This window comes from Oncorhynchus gorbuscha, linkage group LG18, assembly GCF_021184085.1.
Source record: "Oncorhynchus gorbuscha isolate QuinsamMale2020 ecotype Even-year linkage group LG18, OgorEven_v1.0, whole genome shotgun sequence".
In the NCBI taxonomy this organism is placed as follows: domain Eukaryota; kingdom Metazoa; phylum Chordata; class Actinopteri; order Salmoniformes; family Salmonidae; genus Oncorhynchus; species Oncorhynchus gorbuscha.
In genome coordinates, this window is record NC_060190.1 from 59534799 (window position 1) to 59559458 (window position 24660).

The 24660-nt window shown below is 41.9% G+C and overlaps 1 protein-coding gene across 3 annotated transcripts in view; it reads right to left on the bottom strand.

Moving 5' to 3' along the window:
- The window catches only part of LOC124003628 (cadherin-4-like), a 330661-nt gene that overhangs the window by 66272 nt on the left and 239729 nt on the right, over positions 1–24660 (bottom strand). The gene's annotated exons all lie outside the window — the stretch shown is intronic.

Below are 24660 nucleotides of genomic sequence, written 5' to 3' on the forward strand. Positions count from 1 at the left end.
CCCTGTTTACACTGATAGGGACTAGTTAGATGTTCAGTTGATGTTAGTCATCTTATTTATTTCTATTTCAACATGGGATTTTTTTCCACCTCAAATTATTTCACAAGAAACCATAAATAAATCAATGAACAAAGATGGACAATATAAGCGGCTGTGAATATAGATTCAGTAATGGATGTACTTTCAAGATGGACTGCAGGAGTTTTTTCCTCACAAAGGGCAGCAACGGTTTTAGGACATATCAGAAACGTACAGTAGGCATATCAGTGGATTAACTTCTCTGAAGTCATGGTTGAGAGTAGTAAAGAAATGTCATTTAGACAGAGAGGTCAAACTGTTGAGTTGACTGGCATACGACCCCAGACTCATCCCTGCAACTCAGGATAACAGATTTAAACAGTGGACACAGAGCGGCCTCACATTATGTTGTATAATTAAAAGGAATGGATATATGAAGAGTTTCCAGGATCCCCTGTAAAACATGGCTTGGATAAACACGATTTACTGTATAGGGGTACCTGCAGGTTTAAAACTACTGTTTGTAAAAGTGATTAATGTGCAAACACCTCTGAAATTGATACAAGTATTCACTAAACGCATAGTGAAAACAAAAAAAAACAAAATATATATATACAGTGGGGATAACAAAATTTGATACACTGCAGATTTAGCCGTTTTTCCTACTTACAAAGCATGTAGAGGTCTGTAATTGTTATTATAGGTACACTTCAACTGTGAGAGACGGAATCTAAAACGAAAATCCAGAAAATCACATTGTATGATTTTTAAGTAATTAATTTGCATTTTATTGTATCACATAAATCAAATCAAATGTATTTATATAGCCCTTCGTACATCAGCTGATATCTCAAAGTGCTGTACAGAAACCCAGCCTAAAACCCCAAACAGCAAGCAATGAAGGTGTAGAAGCATAAGAATTTGATACATCAGAAAACAGAACTTAATATTTGGTACAGAAATCTTTGTTTGCAATTACAGAGATCATACGTTTCCCGTAGTACTTGACCAGGTTTGCACACACTGCAGCAGGGATTTTGGCCCACTCCTCCATACAGACCTCCTTCAGGTTTCGGGGCTGTCGCTGGGCAATACGGACTTTCAGCTCTCTCCTAAGATTTTCTATTGTGTTCAGGTCTGGAGTCTGGCTGGGCCACTCCAGGACCTTGAGATGCTTCTTACGGAGCCACTCCTTAGTTGTCCTGGCAGTGTGTTTCGGGTCATTGTCATGCTGGAAGATGCAGCCACGACCCATCTTCAATGCTCTTACTGAGGGAAGGAGGTTGTTGGCCAAGATCTCACGATACATGGCCCCATCCATCCTCCCCTCAATACGGTGCAGTCATCCAGTCCCCTTTGCAGAAAAGCATCCCCAAAGAATGATGTTTCCACCTCCATGCTTCATGGTTGGGATGGTGTTCTTGGGGTTGTACTCAGCCTTCTTCTTCCTCCAAACACGGCGAGTGGAGTTTAGACCAAAATGCTCTATTTTTGTCTCAGACAACATGACCTTCTCCCATTCCTCCTCTGGATCATTCAGATGGTCATTGGCAAACTTCAGATGGGCCTGGACATGCGCTGGCTTGAGCAGGGGGACCTTGCGTGCGCTGCAGGATTTTAATCCATGACGGCGTAGTGTGTAACTAATGAGACTGTGGTCCCAGCTCTCTTCAGGTCATTGACCAGGTCTTGCCGTGTAGTTCTGGGCTGATCCCTCACCTTCCTCATAATCATTGATGCCCCACGAGGTGAGATCCTGCATGGAGCCCCAGACCGAGAGTGATTGACCGTCATCTTGAACTTCTTCCATTTTCTAATAATTGCGCCAACAGCTGTTGCCTTCTCACCAAGCTGCTTGCCTATTGTCCTGTAGCCCATCCCAGCCTTGTGCAGGTCTACAATTTTATCCCTGATGTCCTTACACAGCTATGTGGTCTTGGCCATTGTGGAGAGGTTGGAGTCTGTTTGATTGAGTGTGTGGACAGGTGTCTTTTATACAGGTAATGAGTTCAAACAGGTGCAGTTAATACAGGTAATGAGTGGAGAACAGAAGAACTTCTTAAAGAAAAACTAACAGGTCTGTGAGAGCCAGAATTCTTACTGGTTGGTAGGTGATCAAATACTTATATCAAATACAGGAGGTCTGTATGGAGGAGTGGGCCAAAATCCCTGCTGCAGTGTGTGCAAACCTGGTCAAGAACTACGGGAAATGTATGATCTCTGTAATTGCAAACAAAGGTTTCTGTACCAAATATTAAGTTCTGTTTTCTGATGTATCAAATACTTATGTCATGCAATAAAATGCAAATGAATTACTTAAAAATCATACAATGTGATTTCCTGGATTTTTGTTTTAGATTCCGTCTCTCACAGTTGAAGTGTACCTATGATAACAATTACAGACCTTTACATGCTTTGTAAGTGGGAAAACCTGCAAAATCGGCAGTGTATCAAATACTTGTTCTCCCCACTGTATATATACACACACTGCTCTTCAAAAGTGTGGGTCACTTAGAAATGTCCTTGTTTTTGAAAGAAAGGCACATTTTTTTGTCCATTCAAATAACATCAATTGATCAGAAATACAGTGTAGACATTGTTAATATTGTAAATGACTATTGTAGCTGGAAACGGCAGATTTTTTAATGGAATATCTACATAGGCGTAAAGAGGCCCATTATCAGCAACTATCACTTCTGTGTTCCAATGGCACGTTGTGTTAGCTCATCTGTAACGAGTTCGCTGAGAGTTGGGAAGCAAGTACAGGGAGCGAGTGTTTTAATAAAACATTAAAACATTAATTAAACAAAATAATAAACACAAAACACAAACCGACATGAAACAGAGTCAATAACACTTGAGGAAAGAACCAAGGTGAGTGACAGATATAGGGAAGATAATCAAGGAGGTGATGGAGTCCAGGTGAGTGTGATGAGGCACAGGTGCGCGAGACGATGGTGACAGGTGTGTGGGATAATCAGCAGCCTGATGACCTAGAGGCCAGAGGGGAAATATAGGTGACATAATCTAAGTTTATCATTTTAAAACTCTAATTGATCCTTAGAAAACCCTTTTGCAATTATATTAGCACAGCTGAAAACTGTTGTTCTAATTAAAGAAGCAATACAACTGGCCTTCTTTAGAATGGTTGAGTATCTGGAGCATCAGCATTTGTGGGTTTGATTGCAGGCTCAAAATGGCTAGAAACAAAGTACTTTCTTCTGAGCCTGTAATCGAACCCACAAATGCTGATGCTACAGATAATCAACTAGTCTAAAGAAGCGTTTTCTAATGATCAATTATATTTTTAAAATGATTAACTTGGATAAGCTAACACAACGTGTCATTGGAACACAGGAATGATGGTTGCTGATAATGGGCCTCTGTACGCCTATGTAGATATTTCATAAAAAATCTGCAGTTTCCAGCTACAACAATCATTTACAACATTACCAATGCCTACACTGTATTTCTGATCAATTTGATGTTATTTTAAATGGACAAAAAATGTGCTTTTCTTTAAAAAAACAAGGACATTTCTAAGTGGCCCCAAACTTTTGAATGGTAGTGTATATACTGTACATGGGTATCCAATCCTCAAAGAAATACTCTACAAACTATATTAAACAGAAATGGGAAGATGAACCTAACATTGAAATAACTGATGAAACATGGTTCAATAGTTAAAAAAAATACATTAAAAAAGATGGACTGCATGAGTGGGAGTTTTTCCTATTGTCACTTTGTTTCCAGGAATCCATTATGTGTTATAGTGAGCTGCGGGCACCTAAGAGATCATTGTGTTACAGTGTCCTACAGGCTAACGTCATACAATAATGGGAATCTGAGGTTCACACACATTGATAGCCTTTTTTATGTCTCACACATTTACAGTAAATGGTTGAAGGCCAGGCTGTATTCCTTCATTCTATGTCCTTCCTTTAGTTTATTACTTTTTATGGGCTCCATCACCTAGTCTCTTCCCAGTGCAGTTCTCAGACACCAGACCTGGGTGAGAGAGTCAAGTGGTATACAAGGCAGATACAGACTCTTTCAATATGACTAATCACTTCAACTAACGAAGTGCATAGATATGATTATCTACAGTGTAAATAGAGGAGATAGTTGTAACCATTACTGGCTAACATTTTCATTAAAATAGTCACTACTTTATATACAACTCTACTTTTTAAAAGACTACTCTGAGGTAGACCCTGAACAGTAGGGTTAAATAGTCAGAGGGAGAGGAAACAGTGGTGTTATTATGTCCACAATGGCTCAACAGCCCTGAGATGTTGGTGGCAGTGCTTTGCATTGGATAGTAAGAGGAAGTGATGACATACAGATCAATTGGGCCCTGCCAGCCGCCCACCCAGGAGACAGGAGATGGCTAAGCCTTCTGGGAAACTCTCTTTCACGCTGCAGCCATCACAACTGTCACCCCTAATTAAGAGCTCTCTGCAAATCTCTGCATGACTTTAATGGGAATGATATGTGACACCACCATTTCTTCTTACTGTCTGACTGGAGAACTAACTCTCTCTCCCTCTTTCCCCTCATTCTCTCTCCTCACCTCTGAGTCTCTGAGTGTCTCCCTCATTCTCTCCGTCTCTTAGACACACACACGCATGCACACACAAACCAATGCAGAGTACTTAAATAGGAACAGAGTGAGTCAACAGTCAGAATAGAGTAAAGAATGAGAGTGCTGTTCAGAGGCTTTCCTTTAGGGGGCGCTGCATATACTAATACAGGGCAGTGACCAGGATGGATGGTGTCTCATAGTGGTGTCTAGAGTCTTGGCAACAAGAGACTAGATGATTGAAGTGTTATTCAAAGACATGATAGTTCACAATAAAAATGAAATCCAAGAGAAGCACAGGAATCCCTGAATCATCTGTTTTGTGCAAAGCCCTTTCATTTTGATGATGCATCCTTTTTTCATTCAGTATCTTTGGTCCTTTTGTTCAACATCAGGGAAATGGCAAAAGTACATGCTTTATTTTGACTTCTCCTTAAATGTCTGTTTTGTGTTGCTTTGATCTTTCCTGCTCTATGCTTGTCTGTCTTCAAAGAGCTGACAGAACAGATATCCCCTGGTTTTAATGATAGATAAATTCAGATGCTAGCATAGGGCATTACAAACACAGAAACAGAGAGAGGGGGGGGGAGAGGGAGTGAGAGAGAGACACTGAACAGACTGAAATAAAAAACACAATTAGGGTATTCCAAGCGTAAGTTGTGTCAGCCTTCCAATTCTCCCTGCTCATACAAAATAAAATAGCAACCTTACGTGCAAAAAAAATCAGTTTATTGAAACAGGAAAATTAATTGTGGAGATCTTTTGAAAATAGTTACAGTGGAGGTCTGTCTCAATAAGAAGCTGCAGAGAGCTCAGGTTTAATATTTCTCAATTGAGAGCCACTGACAGCCAATCACACACAGTTATCCCTGATCCCGTAAAGAACAGCCGGGTCTGCACGGCTCTACACACATGGTCCTCCATTATGGATCTGAAGCTAAAGAGGAAATGAACAAAATACAGTGCCGGGGTACAGAAATATAGATTTTGGTTTTTGCTCTCACTCTTCTCTCTCTCCCCTCTGGTATCTCTCTCTCTGTCCCTTGCTCACTCTTTCGCTCTCCCTCCACCTCTCTGCCCCTTACTCCCTCCCCCCCTCCCTCAACATGTACCACAGATATCAATATAAATTAGCAGTAGCAGCCACTAGGTATTCCTGGGCTGCTATTGACATTCAGACAATCTACTCCATTCTACTCCACAAATGATGCCCCATTGAGCTAAATCCTCTCAGCCAATGCAGCAACGTGGCCTAATCCTTTACTGCAATAATTGGCCAAATGTCCATTACTTTTTCTCAGTAAAAAGTTGAAGGATATGTGAAAGACATGTGAGGACAAGATGCACAGGCCTTCAATACTGGGATGTTTTCTTTATGTGATCAATTTCTCTCCCTGAAGTAACTGGGAGAGAAAACAACTTCAGAGAAAAGAAAGAAACATCTGCTGGGGCACATCTCCGACCTCTTATCACATAAACAGGCTGCATTTTACTGCAGTTTTACAGCTCCAGGAGCACATTCACAATACAAATCACCTTCACATTAAAGATGCCTTCAGGGAGACTTCATGTCTTCGCCGAGAGGCTCTGAGCCTGAGAGTTACCTTGTTGCAATCGGTGTGCAACAGAAACAGTAGGAAGGTCTTCACATATGTATTTCTCAGCTGGGCTTTCTCTGAAATATTCCACAAATTGGTGGTTTGACCATGGTAATGCTCACACACTGAAGCACACACACACTCTTAAAATAAATAAATAAATAAATAATTTAGGAGATAAGTTGACTGAGAACACATTCTAATTTACAGCAACTACCTGGAGAATAGTTACAGGGGAGAAGAATGAGCCAATTGGAAACTAGGGACGATCAGGTGGCCATGAGGGTCAGATTGGGAATTAAGCCAGGGCACCAGGGTTAACACCCCTACTCTTACAATAAGTGCCATGGGATCTTTATTGACCACAGATAGTCAGGACACCCATTTAACATCCCACCTGAAAGACAATACCCTACACATGGCAATGCTCTGGGATTATTTTTTAGACTAGAGAAAGGAGTGATTCCTACTGGCCATCCAACACCACTTCCAGAAGCATCTAGTCTCCCATCCAGGGACTGACCAGGACCAAACCTGCTTAGATTCAGAGGCAAGCTAGGAGTGGGATGTAGGGTGGTATGCTGCTGACAACACACACACACACACACACACACACACACACACACACACACACACACACACACACACACACACACACACACACACACACACACACACACACACACACACACACACACACACACACACACACACACACACACACACACACACACACACTTCCTGTTGAACACGGGACAAGGGAAGCTTGGTTTGTTGTTTTGGAAAGTTGAAAGTCTGAAAAAGTGTTGGTTACTAGCTAGCTACCTTCTGAGTTTGGATCCCACAATGTGGTTGGCATTAGTTGCTGGGACCTGATGAGCTGCTTGGCATAGCAGCTAGCCTAGCTGCCATTGTTAGCTGCCTATAAAGCTAGAAGGCCTTAAACACAGCCTGTGATGCGTTTAGCCCTTGTAGCTGGGACTACGGATTGCGGGCTTGTGGCTGTCTAGATCCCTGCTGTTTGTTGCTGTTTCCCTGGGACCTGCGAGGAGTAACAGTGTAGCCTATGTTGCTACCATGACAAAGACCAAAGCCGATGGGAGTAACATTGAGGACAGTGGTGTCTCTCTAACACAGCTGAAGGATCTTTTAAACAAACAAAAAGAGTTGTAGAAGCAGTTGTTACAACAATTAATGAATGTGAATCCATGATAATAAAGATGGAGAAATCCAATTTATCTCCAGGGAAATTTTTGTGAACGGAATTGCAGAATCTCCACATGAGACCTGGACGGAGTCTGAGGACAAAGTGATGGAAATTATCTTGGAGAAACAGAAGATGGACCACAGGAAGATTGAGATGGAATGCACCCACAGCACTGGAAAACCAACCACCGGCCCAGGTGACAGGCCCAGGCCTGTAGTATTCAAGTTCTTGAGGTTCAAGGACTACGTTGCTGTTCTGGAAAGAGCCAACAACTTTAGAAAAATGTACATCTTCGTCAATGAGGACTAACCTGAAGCTATGTGCAAAAAGAGAAAATTACATATCCTGACCATGAAGGCTGCCAGAACACGTGGGGACATTGCTTACATCTGCTGACAGGCTCATTGTTCACTCTCCCAAAGCCTGGAAGGGATGAGAGAGCCTATGGGTTCGTAGCTTCAACCCCGCAGCACACACTTATACACACCAACTGATTAATGGACTGCTGAATGTTTGTTTTTCTCTCTTTCTTTGTTTGTTCTTTTCCATATATAGAAATAAGGATAATGAATCCAATAACTTTCTAACATCAGATAACATTAAAATATTTGCCATTTCTGAGACTCACTTAGATAATTCCTTTGATGATACAGCAGTAGCAATACAAGGATATAACATCTATAGAAGAGACAGGAATGCTTATGGGGAGGTGCTGCTGTACAGTACCTTGCAAAAGTATTTATCCCCCTTGGCACTTTTCCTATTTTGTTGCATTACAACCTGAATATTTGAATTTCATGTAATGGACATACACAAAAAGTCAAAATTGGTGAAGTGAAATGAAAAAAATTGTTTCAAAAAAACGGAAAAGTGGTGCGTGTATATGTATTCACGCCCTTTGCTATGAAGCCCCTGAATATGATCTGGTGCAACCAATTACCTTCAGAAGTCACATAATTAGTTAAATAAAGTCCACCTGTGTGCAATCTATGTGTCACATGATCTGTCACATGATCTCAGTATATCTACAACTATTCTGAAAGGCCCCAGAGTCTGAAACTCCACTAAGCAAGGGGCACCACCAAGCAAGCAGTACCATGAAGACTAAGGAGCTCTTCAAACAGGTCAGGGACAAAGTTGTGGAGAAGAACAGGTCAGGGTTTGGTTATAAAAAATATCGGAAACTTTGAACATCTCACAGAGCACCATTATATCCAGTATTTAAAAAATTGAAAGAATATGGCACCACAACAAAACTGCCACGAGAGGGCCGCCCACCAAAACTCATGGACCAGGCAAGGAGGGCATTAATCAGAGAGGCAACAAAGAGACCAAAGATAACCCTGAAGGAGCTGCAAAGCTCCACAGCAGAGGTTGGAGTATCTGTCCATTGGACCACCTTAAGCCGTACACTCCACAGAGCTGGGATTTACGGAAGAGAGGCCAGAAAAATACATTACTTAAAGGGAGACTCCCCAAACATATGGAAGAAGGTACTCTGGTGAGATGAGACTATAATTGAGCTTTTTGGCCATCAAAGAAAATGTCTGGCACAACCCTAACACCTCTCATCACCCCAAGACCATGCTTCCTCACAAGCAACATCATGCTGTAGGGATATTTTTCAATGGCAGGGGCTGGGAAACTGGTCAGAACTGAAGGAATGATGGATGGCGCTAAATACAGGGATATTCTTGAGGGAAACCTGTTTCAGTCTTCCAGAGATTTGAGACTGTGATGGAGATTCACCTTCCAGCAGAACAATGAGCAGAACCCTAAGCATACTGTTGAAGCAAACCTTGAGTGGCTTGCGGGGAAATATTTAAATGTCTTGGAATTACCTTGTCAAAGCCCAGACCTCAATCCAATTGATAATATGTGGTATGACTTAAAGATTGCTGTACACCAGCAGAATCCATCCAACTAGGAGGAGCTGGAGCAGCTTTTGCCTTGAAGAATGGGTAGGTGAAAAGTTATGCATGCTCAAGTTTTCAGTGTTTTGTCTTATTTCTTGTTTGTTTCACCCAAAAATATTTTGCATGTAAAGTGTTGTAAATCAAATGATACAACCCCCCCCAAAAAATCTATTTTAATTACAAGTTGTAAGGCAACGAAATATAAAAAATTCCTACAGCTTCCACACGATGCCAACAGTCTTGTCATTTGCCTAGGCTTTGTTTCTTGGTCAAACGAAGAAGAGACAGCCCATTTCTTCAGGTCTCGGACCGGATATTTTGGTTGAGATTTACCCGTACATTATTTCCAGACGTACCCCTATAGAATATACAGCGCCTCGTGATCAATTTGATCGCTTATTAACATTTACTAATACCTAAAGTTGCATTACACAAGTATTTCGAAGTGTTTTGTGAAAGTTTATCGTCAACTTTTTTTATTTAAAAAAATGACGTTACGTTATAAGACGCTATTTTTTCCGTTTATCACACAGTCTTCATAGATCAATATCTAGGCTATATATGGACCGATTTAATCGCAAAAAAGACCCAATAGTGATTATGGGACATCTAGGAGTGCCAACAAAGAAGATGGTCAAAGGTAATGAATGTTTTATATTTTATTTGTGCGGTTTGTGTAGCGCCAACTATGCTAATTATTTTGTTTACGTCCCCTGCGGGTCTTTTGGGGTGTTACATGCTATCAGATAATAGCTTCTCATGCTTTCGCCGAAAAGCATTTTAAAAATCTGACTTGTTGCCTGGATTCACAACGAGTGTAGCTTTAATTCAATACCCTGCATGTGTATTTTAATGAACGTTTGAGTTTTAACTAGTACTATTAGCATTTAGCGTAGCGCATTTGCATTTCCAGATGTCTAGATGGGACGCCTGCGTGTCAGGTAGGAGCAAGAGGTTAAGGAGTTCCAACATATGCTGCTTTTCCTTCACTCTGAGGTCCAGCTCATCCCACAACAGTTGTCATGACTGTCCTGATCAGGTCAGGTTACAGGAGACCACAACCCTACAGATTATCTCTCACCCCCAACAAGGGAGGAGAGATGTAGGGGTATTAAGATGCGGGAGTTTTATGACCCCTCACACCCATGGTAAATCTTAGGCAATAGACAAAATTCCTTTGTCCTCTCACTATGGAGAACCAGCCTCAGAACATTAAACATGCAATAAACAGACGTTGGAACAGTGGTTTCTGTCAGCCACAATGGTGGTAATGACGATAGATGGAATATGAAAATTAATATCATTTTTGTGTTGTTATTAAAGGTTAAATGACAATGTTATTATCAAAACAGTTAAGTTAAGAATTAACATATCAGACTAAGTGACCCGAGCTGCCGCCAAGGTCTAAAAAGTAAACAAATCCAAAACGCAACACAATAAATAAAAAATTCTACCCATGCCCAGGATGAGTAGCTGTGTCTAAGCGGGTGAATTCAAGCCGGACCACCTAACCTCCACTCTCCGTCGAATCGTGGTATCTACGCTGTTTCATTCCTACACTGTGAGCTCTGAGCTTACAGAGCTGCCTGTCCTCAGAAGACTCCTTTCAGGAAGTGCCGCATTTTTAAAAACAGTCTCATGCAAATGACTCCTTATATGTGGTCCTCTGTAGCTCAGTTGGTAGAGCATGGCGCTTGTAACGCCAGGGTAGTGGGTTCAATCCCCGGGACCACCCATACGTAGAATGTATGCACACATGACTGTAAGTCGCTTTGGATAAAAGCGTCTGCTAAATGGCATATATTATTATTATTATATATGGCTGTGAAGGAGCTAGGAGTCAGCTTACGTTTTCCACGTTTTTCCCAAGGTGTCTGCAGCATTGTGACATATTTGTAGGCATATCATTGGAAGATTGACCATAAGAGACTACATCTACCAGGTGGTCGCTTGGTGTCCTCCGTCGCAATTATTGCGTAATCTCCAGCTGCAGTATTTTTCCGTTTGCTTCTGATGAGAAGCCAACTGCCACCACTGATAGATTATCGAATAGATATGTGAAAAACACCTTGAGGATTGATTCTAAACAATATTTGCCATGTTTCTGTTGATATTATGGAGTTAATTTGGAAAAAAGTTTGCGTAGTAATGACTGAATTTTCGGGTTTTTTTTCTTAGCCAAATGTGATGAACAAAACGGAGCCATTTCTCCTACACAAATAATCGTTTTGGAAAAACTGAACATTTGCTATCTAACTGAGAGTCCTCATTGAAAACATCTGAAGTTCTTCAAAGGTAAATTATTTTATTTGAATGCTTTTCTTGTTTTTGTGAAAATGTTGCCTGCTGAATGCTAGGCTTAATGCTATGCTAGCTATCAATACTCTTACACAAATGCTTGTGTAGCTATGGTTGAAAAGTATTTTTTGAAAATCTGAGATGACAGTGTTGTTAACAAAAGGCTAAGCTTGTGAGCCAATATATTTATTTCATTTCATTTGCGATTTTCATGAATAGTTAACGTTGCGTTATGGTAATGAGCTTGAGGCTATAATTACGCTCCCAGATACGGGATTGCTCGTCGCAACAGGTTAGGAAACTGACTGTTAGAAGTGTTAAGGCTCCATTGACTGATGAATTGAATTTAAAACTGTATGGTTGAAAGAGATGGAGCAAAAGGAGTGGCTAATAAGTCTGGCTGCACATCTGACTTACTGCAAATTAAAACATTGTGTGACTAAACTCAACAAAAAGAAGAAGAAACGGTATTATGAAGCCTAGATCTATGATATAAAGAATGATGGGGAAAAAACTTTGGAGTACTTTAAATGAAAGTATGGGCAGAAAGACAAATTCAACTTCATCTTTCATTGAATCAGATGGCTTATTTATTACAAAATCCATTTCATGTTGGCAATTATTTTAATGATTACTGGCAAAGTGGGAAAACTTAGGCAGGAAATGCTAACAGTGAGCCATCGTATTCATGCATAAAAATTTAAATAAAGAAAAGTAATTGTAAGTTTGAATTTTGTAAAGTTAGTGTGGGAGAGGTGGAAAAGTTGTTATCGATCAATAATGACAAACCTACTAGCATTTACAACTACTGAGGATAGTAGGAGTGGCCATAGAGTCAGCTATCTGTCATAGTCTAGAGGAAGGTGTTTGTTCTCAGGCCTGGAAGGAAGCCAAAGTCATTCCGCTACCCAAGAGTAGTAATGTGGCCTTTACTGGTTCCAACAGCAGACCTTTCTTCGTAAACAAATTGACAACAGACTTTCAACCAAGTTATAGAGAAGGGCACTCAACATGTACTGCACTGACACAAATGACTGATGATTGGGTGAAAGAAATTGATAATAAGAAGATTGTGAGAGTTGTACTGTTGTACAAACAATAGTACGCAAGTATAAACACCACGGGACCATGTTGCCCATACAGAACATCATTCTCTCTACTATTATTCTGACATTTCACATTCTTAAAATAAAGTGGTGATCCTAACTGACCTAAAACAGGGAATTAAAGGGGAGTAAATGTCAGGAATTGTGATAAAATGAATTTAAATGTATTTGGCAAAGTTGTATGTAAACTTCCGACTTCAACCGTATCTATCTAATAGAACTCAGCAATCACTGTAACGGCGTTCGTCTGTTGAATGAAGAAAGTCGGACCGAAATGCAGCATGTAGGTTACTCATGACTTTAATGAACAGAATAGTGGTACATGAAATAACTGAAATACAAAAACAACAGAACGGAACGTGAAACTAATTACAGCCTATCTGGTGACTACTACACAGAGACAGGAACAAACACCCACAAAATACAAAGCGAAAGTCAGGCTGCCTAAATACGGTTCCCAATCAGAGACAACGCTAAGCACCTGACTCTAATTGAGAATCGCCTCAGGCAGCCAAGCCTATACCACACCCCTAATCAGCCGCGATCCCAAATAATTACAAACCCCAATACGAAACACAACATATAAACCCATGTCACACCCTGGCCTACCCAAACATATAACAAAAAACACAAAATACAATGGCCAAGGCGTGACAGAACCCCCCGCCTAAGGTGCGGACTCCCGGACGCACCTCAAGAGCATAGGGAGGGTCCGGGTGGGCGTCTGTCCATGGTGGCGGTTCTGGCTCGGGACGTGGACCCAACTCCATAAATGTCCTATTTCCTCCCCTTCGCGTCCTGGGATAATCCACCTTCTCCGCCGACCATGGCCTAATAGTCCTCACCCAGATCCCCACAAAACTGAGGAGCAGCTCGTGACAGAGGGGCAGCTCGTGACAGAGGGGCAGCTCGTGACAGAGGGGCAGCTCGGGACAGAGGGGCAGCTCGGGACAGAGGGGCATGTCGGGACAGAGGGGCATGTCGGGACAGAGGGGCATGTCGGGACAGAGGGGCATGTCGGGACAGAGGGGCAGCCCGGGACAGAGGGGCAGCCCGGGACAGAGGGGCAGCCCGGTACTGAGGGGAAGCCCGGTACTGAGAGGAAGCCCAGTACTGAGAGGAAGCCCAGTACTGAGAGGAAGCCCAGTACTGAGAGGAAGCTCAGGCAGGTAGTAGGCTCCGGTAAATCCTGGCTGGCTGGCGGAACTGGAAGAGTCAGGTTGTCTGGTCGATCTAGAAGATCATGGCTGACTGGCACTTCTGGCGGATCTTGGCAGACTGGCACTTCTGGCGGATCCTGGCAGACTGGCGGCGCTGGGCAGACTGGCGGCGCTGGTCAGACTGGCGGCACTGGGCAGACTGGCGGCACTGGGCAGACTGGCGGTGCTGGCGGCGCTGGGCAGACTGGGAGCACTGGGCAGACTGGGAGCACTAATAAATATTTGTGGGTTACTTTCAGTATTCGCTCTGCGTCGCCGTGTTTTCCTTTTCGACTCCATTCGTCTATAGCCCTCTTCGCATTGCTGCAGGGAATCCCAGGCGGGCTCCTGCACTCGCTCTGGGTCGGCCGCCCACCTGTCGATTTCTTCCCACGTCGTATACTCCATGCCTCTACCGTCCATAACGTCCTCCTTTAGCTCCTGCCAGTTATCTACGTTGTTGCCAGTTACACGCTGCTTGGTCCGTGAGAGTGGTGGGTGTTTCTGTAACGGCGTTCGTCTGTTGAATGAAGAAAGTCGGACCGAAATGCAGCGTGTAGGTTACTCATGACTTTAATGAACAGAATAGCGGTACATGAAATAACTGAAATACAAAAACAACAGAACGGAACGTGAAACTAATTACAGCCTATCTGGTGACTACTACACAGAGACAGGAACAAACACCCACAAAATACAAAGCGAAAGTCAGGCTGCCTAAATACGGTTCCCAATCAGAGACAACGCTAAGCACCTGACTCTAATTGAGAATCGCCTCAGGCAGCCAAGCCTATACCACACCCCTAATCAGCCGCGATCCCAAATAATACAAACCCCAATACGAAACACAACATATAAACCCATGTCACACCCTGGCCTACCCAAACATATAACAAAAAACACAAAATACAATGACCAAGTCGTGACAATCACAGCTAATGAAGTCACTGAAACCCTTCTTAACAAGGAGTTGCAGTTAGTTTTGCAATGGGTGGTCAGTAATTAACTGGTCCTGAACATCTCTAAAACTTTTAAGGGATTTTTAAAAATCAATAATGACTAATTATGTATACATTTCAATCAGGCCTGACTAATCAGAATACTATTATGTTACTGTATATATGTATGTATGAATTGTATTTTAATCTTAGTACTGAATATAATGTGTGTAATTCTAATCAATAATTAGAACAATGACTGTCTGTTCCTTGGTAGAAACTAATGAACTTATCGTCAGACTGGCTAGAATGCTTATCTACACAGGGAGGCCTTGGCCTGGTCATACATTATCTAAACTGGTGAGGGTAGATGTAGGAAGGCTTGAGAACTATACTGCCATTGTACCGGAGTGGAGAAGGGACGGGACAGTTTGAAACCTAATGATGTCATTTTCAGTTTATAACCTGATGTAAATTGTATCATGTTCAGTACTCTCGAGAATAAACGCTATTGCTTGATTTTGAGAATGGTCTCCGTCCATTTTATGCAAATGAGTATTTTACAAATCCTTCGAAATGGGCTGAGTGTATTAATTGAATTGGGTAATAATAATTTAGGAATTTAATTCCTCTAACAAAAACTAAGAGCATTGTATCTGGTATGACTCATTCCCTAAACTCTAGACCTAAGCTGAATCTGGTAATGAATTTGGTGTTACATTAGATTCTAAACTGTTGTCATGACTGTCCTGGTCAGGTTACAGGAGACCACAACCCTACAGATTATCTCTCAACCCCAACAGAGGAGGAGAGATCTAGGGGTCTGAAGATGTGGGGGTTTTATGACCCCTCACACCCCTGGTAAGTCTCAGGCCACAGACATTCCTTTGTCCTGTTACTATGGATAACCAGCCTCAGAACATTAAACATGAAATAAAGGGACTTTGGAACAATGGTTTCCTTCAGCCACAATGGTGGTCATGACGATAGATGGAATATGAAAATGTATGTCATTTTTGTTTTGTTATTTAAGGTTAATAGATGATGTTATTATGAAAACATTGTAACGTGAAGAGTTTTTAGTATATGTTTGATGTTTATACATTGTACGTTGTGTGGAAAATGTCCAAATCAAAGGGAATGTTTTGGTAAAGATGAAATGTTAAGTAAGTTGTCTAAAATTGGGTTTGAGTAAAATCTAGACCTTGCCTCATTAACCAGTTGAAGCTAGGGGGCGCTATTTCATTATTGGATAAAAAAACGTGCCCGTTTTAAGTGCAATATTTTGTCACAAAAAGATGCTCGACTATGCATATAATTGCCAGCTTTGGAAAGAAAACACTCTGACGTTTTCAAAACTGCAAAGATATTATCTGTGGGTGCCCCAGAACTGATCTTACAGGCAAAACCAAGATGCAACCTCAAACAGGAAATGAGCAGGATTTTTGAGGCTCTGTTTTCCATTGTCTCCTTATATGGCTGTGAAAGCGCCACAAATTAGCCTGCCCTTTCTACTGTTTCTCCAAGTTGTCTGCAGCATTGTGACGTATTTGTAGGCATTGGAAGATTGGCCATAAGAGACTACATTTATCAGGGATCCGCCGAGTGTCCTTTGTTGAAATTGTTGCGTAATCTCCAAGCTGCTCGCATTCATCCATGTGATTGAGACAGAGAGGAGACTTCCAGGAATGATATATCATGAAGAGATATGTGAAAAACACATTGAGGATTGATTCTAAACAATGTTTACCATGTTTCAGACGATATTATGGAGTTAATGTGGAAGAAAGTTTGGTGTTTGGATGAATTAATTTTCGTTTTTTTTGGTAGCCAAACATGACGCAGAAAACGGACCAATTTCTCCTGCACAACTAATCTTTCAGGAAGACTGAACATTTGCTATCTAACTGAGAGTCTCCTCATTGAAAACATCCAAAGTTCTTCAAAGGTAAATTATTTATTGAATGTTTTTGCTGGTTTTTGTGAAATGTTGCCTGCTAATGCTAACGCTAAATGCTAATGCTAAATGCTAACGCTAAACGCTAAACGCTAAATGCTAGTTTGCTATGGTTGAGAAGCATATTTTGAAAGTCTGAGATGGCAGTGTTGTTAACAAAAGGCTAAGCTTGAGAGCAAATAGATTCATTTCATTTCATTTGCGATTTTCATGAATAGTTAACGTTGCGTTATGGTAATGAGCTTGAGGCTGTATTCATGATCCCAGATCCGGGATGGCTCGATGCAAGAAGTTAAGTTGGTACGCCCAGAGAGCTTCCCTAAAGGCGGTTATGCCCACTTCTGACCCAAGGGTATAAAACCTGTGAGTATAGAATTTACAGAGAAGACTACGTGACCCAAGCTGCAGTCATGGTCTAAAAAGTCAACGAACCTGAGCTACAGAGCTGTCTGTCCTCAGAAGACCCCTTCCATAGCAAGGGTGAGGGAACAGACTCCTAAGCCAAAAAGACACTGACGGGAGGACGATCAGAGAGGTGCGCCGGAAAGGTGCGTCATTGAGCAGCCTGAACGTTACCCTGAACAGTCCACGCAGAGAATCCTCGGAGATCATCCCCACGTAATTACATCATTATATTCTGACCCATAAGAACGGCAGTTTGGAGCAAGGCTAGGGTTAGAATAAGCATAGCTGACAAATTCACCCAAATGTATATTTCTCTTGCATACTTTATTTTTTCTCTCTCTCTTTGAAATCCCCATTTTGGGTAACACTAAGTTCTAATCAATAGCCTATAATGTGTTTTGTATATATGTATATTTTATCATCATGTTAACTTTTTAGTAAATAAATATTCAACTAAGATTGGTGTGGTACGAACTCATTGGTGAGACCCCGGTCCGTGCAGATTCACGGGCTATACGACATTCAGAACGAGATTGGTAGAGGCAACTGGTTAATTAGCGGCTGTTGTAAAATCGATATTCTGATATTCTTTGAGTTAATTTGGGAAATAGAAACTCAATAAAAACTAGTTTTCCCATGGTGCCCCAGGTTAATGAGTTAATAATTGCTTGATTCAGATAAAACAGTCGTCACATTAAGTAATAATACGTCACGACGCTGTCATGGTTAAAACATATACATTCCATGTCCTAGGTGGCGCAGCGGTCAACAGCACCACAGTGCTGAAGCACAATTGGTCCAGTGCCTTCCGGGGTAGGGGAGCGTTTGGCCAGTGGGACTTTCCTTGCCTCATTATGCTCTAACGACTCTTTGTGATAGGGCCGGGCACCTGCAAGCTGACTCTGGTCGTCAGTTGAACAGTGTTTTCTACGACACATTGGTGCGACTGTCATCCTGGTAAAGCAAGCAGTGTGATAAGAAGTAGGAGGCCAGATGGTTCATGTTACGGAGGATGCATGACTCGACCTTCGCCTCTCCCGAGCCCATTGAGGAGTTGCAGAGATGAGCCAAGGGACCTAATTCAAAAAATAAGCTTGTGGTCATACCACCCTGAACACGCCTGTTCAGGGTCGGGCCTAGTTAGTCCTGGTATGGGAGACCACCTGGGAATACAATATATAGACATATATTTTGTTAAACATTGATTCAGTGGTTGTAAAGGTGGGGAGAGGTTTATTCATAATAAAGAGATGCTCTGCTTTTTTGACACCACACTCCAAAACAAGTCCTGCAGGCTCTAGTTTAGTCTTATCTTGATTATTTACCAGTCATGTGGTCAAGTGCTGTAAAGAACAACCTATACTCTAAGAAAAAAGGGTCCCAAAATGGTTATTTGGCTCTCTCCACACTCTTTTGGGTCTCATGTAGAACCTTCTGGTGCAAAGGGTTTTACATGGAACTCAATTTTTTTTAAACCTTGAACCAAAAACGGTTATTCAAAGAGTTATTCTATGGGGACAGCCGTAGAACCCTTTTTTTCTCAGTGTTAAGCTGAAGCTGGTCCAGAAAAGAGCAGCACGCTTTGCTCTTAATTGTAATCAGAGGGCTAATATAAATACTTTGCATACCAGTCTCTCTTGGCTAAGAGTTGAGGAGAGACTTACTGCATCACTTCTTCTTTTTATAAGAAACAATGTGTTGCCTGTGAGCATTATTATAGCGTCACATTTCGTTTGTTCACATTGTTTTGTTCTTTTGGAGTTTTCTATTCCAAAATAAACGATGGAAACATACCACACTGCATCTTGGTCCACTCCTTATGTCGAACGTGACAATACAGTATTATACAGAGCCATTATTGCATGGAACTCCCTTCCATCTCATTTTGCTCCAATGAACAGCAAACCTGGTTTCAAAAAACAGATAAAATAACACCTCATGGCACAACGCCTCTCTCCTATTTCACCTAGATATTTTGTGTGTATCTATTGGTATAGTATGTAGGCCATATGTGCTGTTTGTAACTATGCAGTTCTGTCCTTGAACTGTTCTTGTCTATTAATTTTCTGTATTATGTAATGTGTCATGTTTTGTCTGGATGGTTGAACCCAGGAAGAGTAGCTGCTGATTTCGGAACAGCTAATGGGGATCCTAATAAAATACACATTTCACACACACACACACACGCACACACATGCACACACAGAGAGAGAGAGAGAGAGAGAGAGAGAGAGAGAGAAAGAGAGAGACAGACAGACACACAGGAGAGAAGACAGGATAATTAGGAGTACAAATATTAATGGAAGTTAAAGACAGACTAACAAACCCAATTACTACATTAGCCGGCCAATTTAGATGAGAGTTCTGAGAAACCAGCAGGCAGGACTTTGTTGAAATAGACCAGCAGTCTCCATGCATTAACAATGGAATGAATTCCCCTGTCGTCCCCAAACAGGAAGAATAGAGCAGATACAGCCATAAATTCTGCCTGTATACTGCAGTATAAAGCGAGCCACATTCCCCTGCTCTCCAGGCTGAATGGACGAGTCAGAGACCAACACTCTTTTTTTCCGTCTCATAAAGACTGAGGACCCAGGAGATAGAAGACTCAGGGGAGAAGTGGGAGAAGGGGGAGGAGGAGTGGTTTGTACTGCTGCTGCAGTTTTCTTCCACCGCTGCTTGATAAGCTGCCTCCCTTCTAATGCCCAATCCATTTCCACTACTCAATATGCTTCCTCTTGTCCAGCCCATCCCTGGGAGACCTGCAGAATGCTCCAGCACTCCCACTCCGGCCAATCACCAACACCCTGAGGCTACATTAGGGCCTTATTGGCAAGCTGTGGGCAACTAACGCCTGGCCAATCAGGTGGAGCCAAGAGCTGAATGGATTTTCTGTTTGGCTGTGGGAGGTGCGAGACCTGCCAATGAGGGCTCAGGAGTGTCATTGTGTATCTCTGAGGGAGGCTGCCAGAGGGGTCAGGCCTGAGGACTGCAGAATGACAGTTATTTAGTGAGATGCAGAGCATAGCATGGTCTCCCGAGTGGCACAGTGGTCTAAGGTACTGTATCTCAGTGCTAGAGGCGTCACTGCAGACCCTGGTTTGATTCCAGGCTGTATCACAACTGGCCGTGATTGGGAGTCCCATAGGGCGGCGCATAATTGGCCCAGCATCATCCGGGCTAGGGTTTGGTCGGGGTAGGCCGTCATTGTAAATAAGAATTTGTTCTTAACTGACTTGCCTAGTTAAATAAAGGTTAAATAAAATAAAATAGCTGCGGGACGTAGGGGTGCGAAGGGTTCTGCAGCAACCCTAAAAAAATTAAATACATGTAAAAATATATATTTTAACAAAAGTTGTGTCCTGGGCCTTTAAGAGTCTTGTTTTAGTGGACCGATATAGCCATCTGCAGCACTGGCAAAGCCCCCCACCCACCCCGTTCATTTTTTTTTGCATCACCCCCACCCCAAACTACTGCTCGCAGCTATGGGGCAGAGCTCTATGTCAGTCAGTGGAGGGATTGCCTTTGTACAGCTAGGCAAGTTACTGGGACTCTGTAGACACAGGCACAGGCACAAGCACTTAGTACAAACACACACATGCAAGCACGAAAGCGCACATCCTATACAGCTTTCCTAATACATTTTAGTGAACATTTTAATGTAAAAACTACTGGGTATCACAGAGAAATGCTAGACTAAAATAACTGGAATATGAATGTATTAATAAACCAATACAGTGTTTCTACCTAGTTCTATAAACAGTGGTGTATTACCATACCATAGAGATGATTCTCTCCCACACATACACCAACATTTATTGGTTTATTGAGTCAAGAGCAGGGTTTAATTTACAATTTCATTCTACCTAGGGAGACTAATTTATTAAAAACTTGAGCTTCATCTCGAGCATAGAAAGCTGGCTGCAAAACTTGTTCTGACAAGTAACTGCCCGCTTCTGTAGGTGTAGTCACAATATTTTGTTTTTGTTGAAAACTGTATGCCTCCTGCATTCAATTTACATAAAATCCCACCAAATGAGGGACTTCCAGCCATTGTGTGACTCAAGCAGAAGAGTTTAGGGACAACTTGATAACTCCATCATAACACCTACCCAGAGGTGTCGTGTCATATTATGCATAATTGTTTGCCTTTGGTAAAGGAAAAACATTTGCCTGGTCTGATTGGTGTCTGCCTCACCTCAGGATCGTCCTTGACGTTTAGAAAAGAATGTAATGACTTTCCAAAGCACACAGTGTAGATTACAGTTCTCTTCAGAGTGGGCGTAACGCTCTCATATATCAGGACTTCAATCAAATGCCCTCTCATTCCATTCCTCTGCCTTGCCCAAGGACAGGGTTTTTATAATTGATCTCCTTTATCACCCCTTCTTTTATAATTATTTAGTTCATTCTGGTGTGTGTCTGACTGGGAGTCAGTGGTGAGGACGGAGAGGACGGAGAGGAGCAGAGTGGCTCATCTCTCCCCGTTTGGACTGGTTTAAATCAGATGTGGCATTAGGTCCAGCCTTGTAGGAGGTGCTGGAGGAGACAGGTGCTGGAGGAGACAGTTGAGATGAGACTGCTACAAATGGCCTGAAACTAATGCTGCTCTCTGAAACTAATATTGCTCTCTGTTCTCTCTCACCTCACATATTTACTATGCTCTCTCTCTCTCTCTCTCTCTCTCCTCCAATCCCAATCTGACCCCTTTTCTTTCTTTCTACTCTCCATCTCTTTCGCTATCTATTTAATTATAGCTGTTTTCAATCTCCAGTTGCATTAATCTTACCTCTGTCAAGAGGAATACTTTATTGGACAGTGAATGGCATGGGGAAAATATTGCATTTTACCACAATGGTGAATTATTGCCATCAAAGCGACACTACTTGAGATGGCTCATGAGGGTTTTGCACTTCACAATAAAACCTCCCTGAAGTGGAATGTTGGTGCTGCTAGTTTTACTCTAATCAGTTCCCTTCTGTTCATAAGGGAAGATGGTCTACTCAATGTGTCATGCAGTGATATCCCTTATAAATGTATCTAATAAACCTTCCCTGGACCAGCTAGACTAGCAGCTAGACTGTCCAGGACTTTCAGAACTGCCTAGGGAAGATCGAGAGAGAGGTGTGTGACGTGTGTGAGGATAATCAGGATATGGCCGGACATCTCTGGGTGGAGTATTAAAATCACATTGCTGAAGTGGATATTAGAGTCTCCCAGCCAGCCACAATGCAGAACAGATCACAATCAATAACACAGGCACATTTACCTCCTGCTGCACCATATTACTTGTGTTGATGGAAGCATACATTTTCTCCATCTGTTCAACTAAATTAAACCAAATCCAAGGCCAATCTGGCAAACCCTATTTTTTCAGATGAAAATGGGTAATTACTCGCAAAAGGGTAGAACTTTCCTGCAGTCAATGACCAAAAGCGCTCTCTTTGGCCTCATGGGTGGAATGTTATTTATATTTTTCATAATTTAATAATTAATCAATATATAATTTTTTTTAACCTCTAGTGACACCCCCATCCCGGATCCCGGAGCGTAATCATCGACTGACACTAATTAGCATAACGCAACAAACATAAATATTACTAGAAAATATTCCTATTCATGAAAATCACAAGTGAAATATATTGAGACACAGCTTAGCCTTTTGTTAATCACCCTGTCATCTCAGATTTTCAAAATATGCTTTACAGCCAAAGCAAGACAAGCATTTGTGTAAGCTTATCGATAGGTTAGCATAGCATTATGTCCAGCTAGCAGCAGGTAACTTTGTCACGAAAATCAGAAAAGCAATCAAATTAAATCGTTTACCTTTGATGAGCTTCGGATGTTTTCACTCACGAGACTCCCAGTTAGATAGCCAATGTTCCTTTTTTCCCCAAATATTTTTTTTGTAGCCGAAATAGCTCCATTTCTTCTTCAAGTTGGGCTGAGAAATCAACCGGAAATTGCGGTCACGACAACGGCAATTTTTTTTCTCCAAATTAGCTCCATAATATCGACAGAAACATGGCAAACGTTGTTTATAATCAATCCTCAATGTGTTTTTCAAATATGTATTCAATAATATATCCACCGGGACAATTGGTTTTTCAGTAGGACCGATTAGAAAAATGGCTACCTCTGTATTTTACGCGAGAATCACTCTGAGAGCCATCAGGTGACCACTTACACAATGTAGCTGCTTACGGGTATTCTTCAACATAAAGGCGTAAAACTACGTCACAATGCTGAAGACACCTTGGGGAATACGTAGAAAAAGTAATCTGGTTGATAGCCCATTCACTGCTCAATAGGGACGCATTGGAACGCAGAGCTTTCAAAACATGAGGCACATCCGGATTGGATTTTTCTCAGGCTTTCGCCTGCAATATCAGTTCTGTTATACTCACATACAATATTTTTACAGTTCTGAAAACTTCAGAGTGTTTTCTATCATAAGCTGTCAATTATATGCATATTCTAGCATCTTGTCCTGACAAAATATCCCATTTACTTTGGGAATGTTATTTTTCAAAAAATGAAAATACTGCCCCCTAGTCACAAGAGGTTTTAAACAATGAAAATCTGGTGTTTCTATGGCAAACAGTTATGATATGGTACAGGTGTCTTCTTTTTAAGCCCATAACCATGTGTGTGAAGTGTATACTTTCGTTTCAAAGTAGATTTGTTTAAGACTACCAAGAAACACTCTGTGTGACTCTGATTTAGCCTACTGTGAACCGTGTGTGGAGTGTGTGTGGAGCTGTTTAACATCATAAAATGCTAGAGAGATAGATTGAGACTTTCCACAGCTCTGGAGGAATCAGTGTTCTGTGAGTGTGCTGCTGTAACCACAGGGGTTGTTCCCGGCCACCTCCAAGACAAGAGAGATAAAAAACTAAATCCCTCTGCTCTCTTCACTGGCCAGCTGTCACAATGGAACAGCCCAGTCAAGTTGTGTTGCAGAGAGAAATGAGGATATAATACCTCACGGGGCCATGGACGTGATGCATATCCCCCATGGCTAAGGAACAGGGCTCTCTTTGACCACTGCTAGAGGTTGTGGCTGACACACACACACACACACACACACACACAAAGGAACACCTGAGGTGTCAGTAAACCCAACCATCTGAAGCTGAACATGAGGTAAGGGGATGAAAGTCTGTCTATTCTTCTCTAGCAGGGTGGTACAATACAACCATGATCCTGCAGTTTGTTTGTTTGTGTGAGTGAGTTTTTTTGTTGCTTTGGTTGAAAATCTGTCCTCTTGCCGACTCGTTGGTGAAAGGCGATTTCAGTAATCCGGGAGTGTAAGCCGCATGGTACAAATGGGCGTGAGAGAGCTCTTTGGTGTCCCAGAGAAAGCTGTCTCTGGCCTGGACATCTGGTGGACTGATAACAGGCTGCACAGTTTACAGGAGCATCCTGGAACCATG